This window comes from Phragmites australis, chromosome 3 (genome assembly GCF_958298935.1).
Source record: "Phragmites australis chromosome 3, lpPhrAust1.1, whole genome shotgun sequence".
Lineage (NCBI taxonomy): Eukaryota > Viridiplantae > Streptophyta > Magnoliopsida > Poales > Poaceae > Phragmites > Phragmites australis.
The window spans coordinates 29,325,958-29,334,633 of NC_084923.1; the positions used below are offsets into that span (position 1 = coordinate 29,325,958).

At 44.8% G+C, this 8,676-nt stretch overlaps 1 long non-coding RNA gene across 1 annotated transcript; it reads left to right on the forward strand.

Moving 5' to 3' along the window:
* The first annotated feature begins 5,041 nt into the window (after positions 1 to 5,041).
* LOC133911126 (uncharacterized) lies at positions 5,042 to 7,627 on the forward strand. The gene is made up of 6 exons (XR_009908603.1): positions 5,042 to 5,284; positions 5,394 to 5,587; positions 5,662 to 5,885; positions 6,169 to 6,254; positions 6,855 to 6,984; positions 7,070 to 7,627. It is a non-coding gene; the product is annotated as an uncharacterized LOC133911126 (long non-coding RNA).
* Positions 7,628 to 8,676: the final 1,049 nt, after the last annotated feature.

The window sequence follows — 8,676 nt, forward strand, 5'->3', positions numbered from 1 at the left end:
GCATCTATCACTGAAAATCACTAACAAATAACATGGCATTTGAACGAACAAAAAAAAAATCATTCTGAGGTAATATATGTGACTCGTTGGCGGTTAGTCTGAGATATCCTCCATTTCCAAAATGTCAAAACTGTTGTCATGACTATAATCCGATTCTATCTTATCGGAGGATGACATTGGCAAAGGTATGTGTTTCATATAGTTCCAAGTACTTTCCCTCTCCATCAATAAGATGGTTCTCCATAACGTCCACGACATTCTTGCTTAAGTGGCCTTTAGTATGTTCATCTCTTATCTTGCTCTTTTTACTGATGCAATCCAGTGGGTGCTCATTGAATCCGCGACTTCCAGATTCAATCTCATTTGGCTCCCCCATGAATCCTTTTTGAAATGCTCGGTTCAGAAAGAGAGAGGAAAGTTTTCTAGTATTCGGTCTTATGGTCCGCCTGTGCCCAAAATATCTCCTGACATAGACACAATAATATTGTTTCAGCAATGCTAACATTTTTTAAAGAATAAAAAACCGCAACAGATTCATCTATATTTCACTTAAATCTTGAGAAGACAAGCATGCCAGGCTCAAATCTGTACAGTACAGATGAGTTTAGAACTAATTAGATGGCTCACCATCAGCTAACTGATGGCTCCTTAAGTGAAGAGCGATAAAGCGTCCGCCACCCGCACCATCAACGACGACTGTAGATGAAATGACAGTCCAAACTTGTGTTCTCTCCGTGACTTTACTGACTTCAACTCAGTCAGTGTGTAGCTGTCGGCGTGCTTGATCGAGACCGGAGAGGATTTGGGGTGGCCACGACGCCTGAAACCGGAGGGAAGCAGTCGGGCAAAAGCAAGGTCGGCGATAGGGAGCAGGGAAGCTTGCTCTGACCTGCAAGCCAAGCGCGAGGGGTGATGGAGGCCACGACCACGTGTGCGACCGTCCTTGTAAATTAGGAGCGAGTAGTAGGAAACGTCCACGCCGCCGCCGATTTGAGGCCGACGGCGCTGCCTCGATCGCGGATTATTGCGGTGCTCGGTGCGGGTTAGGGTTTGGTGGGGAAAGATAAGGTGGGGATATTGGTTTTTTTTTCATTAGGTGTCAAGGATTTACGATGGAGAGGTCGATTTTTATCTGTTTTTTATTAGGTGGAGAGCTAGGAGTAGAGTGTAGGAAAAAGCATAACCGACTTTTATTTCATATCCCTACTAAATAAATTGGAGTTTATGTCTTGTACGAATCAACTTCTATTTTACAAGTTGAGTGTTCGTGCGTTGCAATGGAAATAAAAATTGCACAAAATAATATCAAGAATATATAGAAGTGTTGGTGACATGGGAATCAAGGGTCCCCGAGTCCCGATGCCAAGACGGCAGAGTGCCACGTGGCGCCCTCCCTCGGGGATTATCTCCCTGAGGTTCGAGAAGACCAAGTTCTGGGAGAGGGTGCTCGCGGCTATGAATAGTGGTCCCTGAGTACCCGAGTTCCCTGATGACCCGAGAAGGCCAAGTTCCGGGAGAGGGTACTCGGGGCCATGAACCGTGGTCCCCGAGCACCCAAGTTCCCCGATGACAAGAGAAGTCACAATTCCGGGAGAGGGTACTCGGGGCCATGAACAGTGGTCCCTGAGCACCCGAGTTCCCCGAGGACCAAGAAAAGAATATTCGGGAGGGAGTGCTCAGGGCTATAAATAGTAGTCCCCGAGCACTCACAGTTCCCCGAGGACCTGAGAAGTCCTTCGCCGGTGGTCCCCACAATGGCTTGGCGGTGAGGTGTCATTTGGTGAGAGACCCGATGCTGCATTTAAGAGGGCGCATGGCCTGTCACTTCCAACCACTCCCTCACGCCTGCTGTCAACCCCTGTCACTCCCTGGCAGGGAGGCGTGGGGTCATTTAATGCGGCGAGTCCCATCGCGCGTCATTCGGCACGCCTTGGGATAACGTCACAGGGCTCAAGGCGTATCGCCTGTCGCTCTGCTGTGTCAGGTTTGCTCTGACCGGACGGGCACGCGGGATGCTCGGTGGTTGCCCGGTGGGCCCTCCCTGCGGCACCCACTGAAAAGCGGGATGATGACGACATCACCGGACGGGGGCGCGTTTTCAACCCCCGTCACATCAGATTGCAGCCCATGATGGTTGCTTTCCATTTATGGCGCCTTGGAGGTCACGCCATCCTTTCTGGGCACGCTACCCGCCCCGATGGGGTATAAAAGAGGGGCGGGCTCCCCGGAGAAGGGGGACTTGGATCGGACAACTCTAGATTGATAGACCGAACTGAGAAGATCGAGACACACAGAAAGCAACGGCTTCTTCAAAACCGAGACAAGCTCACGAAGCTCTAGTTTTAGACAAACATCCTTGTACCACAAGAGATCCTCAGAGAGGTATTTTCCAGAGCATTTATAGCATACACATAGGAGTAGAGTATTACACTACATACGGCCCGAACCTGTCTAAAATCCCCTGAGCATTTATTTCCTCTGCATCCGATCATCCTTTTCACCTGCATCTCATTTACTCCAATTTATTTCACGTACAAGGTAGATTCAGAATCACCCCCTGGCCGAATCTCAAAGGCTCCTCCGGATCCCTGCTTGTAGAGTTCATCCTCCGATAAAAAGTTATTGCTTACATCAATGGATGCAATCATACGCATGTCTTTCACCCTTTGAGCATAGCCGAGCAATGCATACACTGGTCATTCAATTAAACCATACTGTATTTGGAATTCATACCTGCAACGAACAACCAAACCTCATAAAAACAAGGCACAACAACTAAATAGATTGAGAGACTAAAATTTACACAAGATATTGATCGAATAAAACATGATCTAGAAAGAAAAACAATTTATAGAAGCAGCACAATAACAATTTATGATTTATGTAACACAAGCTTTATATTAAACTACGAATGTGTACTATTCTAACATAACTATGCAATGTCATCAAACAAATTAATGTACAAATATTTTGCATAACTATGCAATAACTCTCATAATATTTCTTCTAAATCTAGAATATTAACTTAACAACAGATAGCAGTAACATGCCTCCATAAAATCCTACATGTCACAGCATAAAGAACACCATATAGAAGCAAAACTAATATTTTCAATCACCAAATGTAACATGCTGCCGAGAATGCCAAAAAGCAGCGACTCAAAATGGTAAGCCAACTCTGCAACCCAGAGAAGTGAACAACTTTTATGGTGAATCAGCAAATATAATGTCATTTAGCACATGTGGAAAGGACGGTAAATAATCTCATCTACTCATCTTAGAGTCCCAATACATTAGTTAAGGCCTCAATACATGTAAAAGAGAAAGCAAAAACTTCTAAAGATCACCAGAAATTGTCAAGGCTCCTTCCTATCAATTGCTTACACCCAATACATAGCACATGCAGTAGGAACTCATTTCATGAACATAAGATAATCCCAAATTTCTATTCAATCACCAAAATTCCTCACAAGAACAATTTCCATCCTTAAAATGGTGGAAACGGTTTGCATCACGCACAACAATATCCCTTTTAGCCATCTTTGAAATAAATTTAGTTATAATGTGGCGATCAAGATAAACTCGAAGATTCTTCATCACACGAATTGTTGTTCTAGCAAGTGTCCTTATAATACCAAACACTATCGCAAGTTTCTCACTGTGACCACATACCATATCTCTTTTGCTCTTCTTTACTATCTTGGAAAATATCCTTTGTATTGGGTACATATCCTTGGAGTGTCATCTGCTCTGAGAAAACATTTAGTGCACCAATAATCCTGTCATACCAAGGATGCGACCTATCATGAGCTACAAACACATGCAATTTGTTCTTCACTTCAACCCAATTGCAAGTTGGCTCCTTCTTCATACCCTTGACCGAGTAATATGTCCTAGCAAACACATCAACTAGGCTACTACCAACAAAAACATCGCTATCAAACCCATTCCTGCAAATCCATGCGCTTTCATACCTCTCCTGACATCGACAGACTCTTCAAAGCTTGGCAGCACACTCGATAAGGTAAACGAGTCAGGCCTAAACCCATCCCTCCACATCTTACTGACCAAGCCCACAACCTCCTGGTGCCTCCCATCCTCCACGCACCCCAGCACCAAAGTGTTCCAGACACCACGTCCCTCTTGAGTATTTTGTCGAACACCTTCCGCACACTCACCAATGAGGTTGATCTGACACCTCCACCACTAGAATGCTAGCCTGTCCCAAGGGGCGATGATACGAATCTGGGCGTTGGCGGTGAAGCGGTCGGCAAATGCGCTGGAACAGATGACTAGCGATGGGGAGGGAGGCCAAGGGCGCGGAGTCCTACGGCAGTGCAGGACTTGAGCGCTGTGGGGAAGGAGACCGGGACGTTGGTTGTTTTGATTACCTGGTGTGGTGATTGCAGTATGTTGTAACAGCGGCGTGGAAGAGCAGCGTAGATTTAGCTGAAGAAGCCATCGTCGACCGATGGGCAGGCGGACGAGACAGCGAACGGAGAGGCGAGCAGCAGAGCGGTGGTGGCGGCCACGAGAGAAGCTGTTAGTGATGGTGGCCGAGGCAGATCCAATAGGTGCAGACAGCGGTGGCAACGACCAAGGTGGATCCGCTAGATGCAGACAACGACCGAGCGATAGATGAACAGAGTGGTCGAGTGTGTGGCATGTGGCTAGGGGTGGATCCGTTCGATCTGGACGAGAAGCACGGTGAAGGAGACCGATCCAATTATGGATTGTGTAGAGGAGCGTGTTTTGGGGAGGGCAGGACCTGTCGAGACGAGAGCAGAGGTACGCGGAGGAGGTAGAATGCAGAGTCGCGGACGTGAAAGAGAGCCCACTGTTAGAGCTCTGGGAGAGATGACAGGACATTCTGCCTCCTTATAAGAAACCACTATGTATTTTTTTAAATAATAAAGATATAGATATCTCTACTTATATAAAATAAGAGAAGAGGGTGAGCCATCTTGACACCTTTTGATCCCGTCCACCTAATAAGAAACCAGGAAAAACCGATGAATGAAAAACCAGCCGAGGAAAAAACTCGGTCTCAATCACTGCTCCTTACCCTCCCAACTACCCGGCCAGGCCGCCCCCATCCACCTCCCAGATCGTAGGCGGCTCAATCGACCGTCTTCGCTTCCCTCACCTTGCGTCGGCGGTGCCCATTGATCAATTTACGCCCGCCGTCTCCAATAGCGAGCCTCCGATCCCATCCCGCAGCGCGTGAAGCAACGCTGGCGTCACCCATCTCGTGCGTCTCGTCGCGTCTCCTCTGGTCTCGTTGGTAAGCAAGCCGTACCCTACCGTAGCAGTAATTGATCATTCGGTCCTCTTCCCTTCTACTACTAATTGTGGATCCAGAGCCTGCATTGATTGATTAATTTTCTTGGTAGCTGAGGATGGAGCCCGCAGCAGCAGCAACAACAGCAGCTTGCTTGGGTCGTTTCCGCTTGCCACTTCTAGGGTGGACGGTTCGCCCGACTCGAGCCGGCGCCACCCCGATTGCTGCCGTTGCCGACGACAGCCACCCGGACTGCGCCATGGACTCGGCATCCCGCCCCGCCATCGTCATCTACAACAGCACCGGGTACTCATCCTCCCACCCTCTCTCTAGATCAGTGCGCGAAAGCAAGATGTTGATCTAATCTGACCGCGCGACAGGTACACAAAGATGGGGTTCACGGAGAACATGGAGCCCTGCTTCATCACCCCCACTGTCGTCACCATCAACGACTCTTCCAGCCATACGACGACGAAGGGCGCTGCCAATGGGAATTGGCTGGCGCAGCACACTGCCGGCGTCATGGCCGACCTCGACTTCTACATCGAGCCGGTCCTGCCCCAGCAGCACGTACAGCCATAGCCACCCCATCCGCAATGGCCAGGTGGGTGTTGCAGCTGTGTACAGCCGTGTGAAAATGCTGCTGTTTTTGCACGACCATTAGATGTATTCGAGCTGAAATGTACTGTTCCCGTGCAAGCTAGTAATTGGGTCTCCCAGTAGCCAGGAATTACCAGGTAAAACTATTAGGGAATTATGAGTTAAAATGCCATCCTGCATGGAGAAGATGCTTCTTGCTTTTTTTAGATGAATGTATAATTAATATGCACTTCCGTCACGATTGTCTGATTTCATTTTGTTATATGCGTAACTGAAGTTTGCTGCAGGTGAGCAACGCTATGTTTGAGGTGGCGGAGAGGCACCACACCGAGGTGCTGGTCTTCGGCAGCCATGGCTACGGAGCAATAAAAAGGTCTGTGCCATCTACTTTCTCTCTTCAGCTCTTCTGCTCACACCTGTTTTCTATCTATCGAGACAATTGGTAACTTCACATTGTGATGGATAAGGAGCACAAGCACATACACGCTTTCATGCCTCCACTTTGTGAAAACAAACTCATGAATTTGTATCTTCCTCTCCCTGAATTAACTTTGATAACATTTTCTAATGTGATATGTGGCATGTGCAACAAAAAAATAGAGACATGTGTAATACATGTAGCAGAGAGATCTTAAGTCATAGAACCCAAGATTCAGATTCTAAATTGACATATTTCCTTAGAAACTATGATGCTCGCAAGGTCATTCGGAGTAGCTTCATTCAAGCAGGCCCAATACCATTCATCATTGATCATCACCCTTAAAAAGTTCTATTAATCTGAAATTTTGGTGTTGTGAGTGTTGGTGCTACTTTTAGTGTTCTATTTTGGCAAATAGGTGCAACGTTGCATATCATGAAATGAGAGGAGAATCAGAACTTCATCACGGTAGATAACCGTAAATCAAGAGGCATGAGCTCCCGAAGAAAACTATTGGAACACTGTCAGATCTAATAAATTATTTCTTTTTTGCAGCATGGAAGAAAGGAAGTTAATATGGAGCTGAAAAAGGAGGCTGATTTTTTTTTTGGACATTATTGTTGTGCCATTCATGGATAGCTATTATTTGGTTGTTCTGAAGACGAATGCCATATGCGAGTATGGGGTATGTCTAAGAGCTTTCTATTTTCAAAATTTGCTACTATGAAGCCATTATATGACACTTCCTCACTATGATGAACTTCTCTCAGGATCATGTTGTATCTGCTAGATATATAATGAAGTGTGATGGTGATACTTTTGTTAGACTTGAATCAGTAATTGATGAAGTGAAGAAAATTTGAAATGACAAAAGTCTCTATATAGGAAACATGAAGGATCACCACATAAGCGGCACTGATGTCTTGATTAGTTGATTTCTAACACATGTGGCTGCTGAATTGAAGAGCAATAAAGAAAAGGAAGACGGCAACCATGACTTTGTGCCTACAAGTACATAATTATGCATCTCTATGTCCATGATTGCAGAATGTCTTTGCTGGATTAAAGAGTGATATTGCTTCGATATCAGTTGTTGCCGATGCTACTGGTGGCTTAGATTGCTAAATAATGTTGAATGCATGGCTTAATTGGTAGCCTGAACTACTGTCGGTTAATCAATGATTTACAACTATTGCTTCATATAAGTGTTTTGCTGACTAGGTGATATTTGCAGTAAACTACTCACACGATGACTTATAGTTACATAGGTTTATAACAGGTTATAGTCTTCGGTATAAGCATCCTACTTGATATCCTTTCTAAAGCTGTCATACCACTCATTTTACACTCTGTTGTCTTTGCTTCTCCAAACTCACATGACAAGATTTTTTTTTCTTGTACATTCGTGATTCTGTCCTTTCTTGTGACCAATTGAGTGGAAAGAGTGGAATATTTATTATTGTTATAGAGTAATGTTTTATTTTCATTGGCTTGTCGCATGTCGCATCCAATGATTTGTGAATCAAGGTCACTCAACCAATTTTTTTCTCCTATTGCATCATATGCGCATTTAACTAATAGGAGAGACTGAAGAGAGAGGATCTATTTATTTTAGTTAGGGATTTTGAAAACAGTTTTTAAAAGTTAAAGCTAAAACAAGCTGTTTTTACGATCTGCTTTTAAAATTTCACTCTTTTCAGCCACAATCTACAAGCTAGCTTCCACTAGCTTTTTTAAAGATTATGACCATAAGTAAAATAGAGGAGCCTACATAAGCCTCGTGTAATTACTCACCAATATTATTACTATTCTTCTCGAACTATTATTTTCTTATTCTCCGTCATCTATTCTATTCCTCTTATCTCCCCTTTGAAAGTCCTTGATATCGACTAGAGGGGTGAATAGTCGTTTCTGAAATTTAAAACTCAGTAGCGGATTAAATAGTGTTCGGAGACTCCGGGTCAATCCGGATACTCTGGGTTCCGGAGTATCTGAGTTTGTCTGGATTATCCAAACTATACAGGAACTCAAAATCAAAGTAAGTTTAAGAGAATCTGCTAGAGACTATGAGCTACCAATGTATCTCTAAACTAGATATGTTCTTCTCAACAATAATCCTGCACTCAAATACTCGCAAGCAACAATATTGAGGCAAATCCTCAAATAACAATTTGAATGAATAACTTGCAAGAAATTAAATCGAGACAAGATTTAAATCTGAAGTTCGGCCACCTCACAAAAAAGTACCTACCTCTTAGTTGAGGGGCTCGCAAAGAGTCAGGTCTTTTTCAACCCTATCCTCACCCAAGCGATCACAAAGATCGAGCTAGGGTTCTTACTCAATCATGGGTGATACGAACTCCCCGTGGCACTCCAC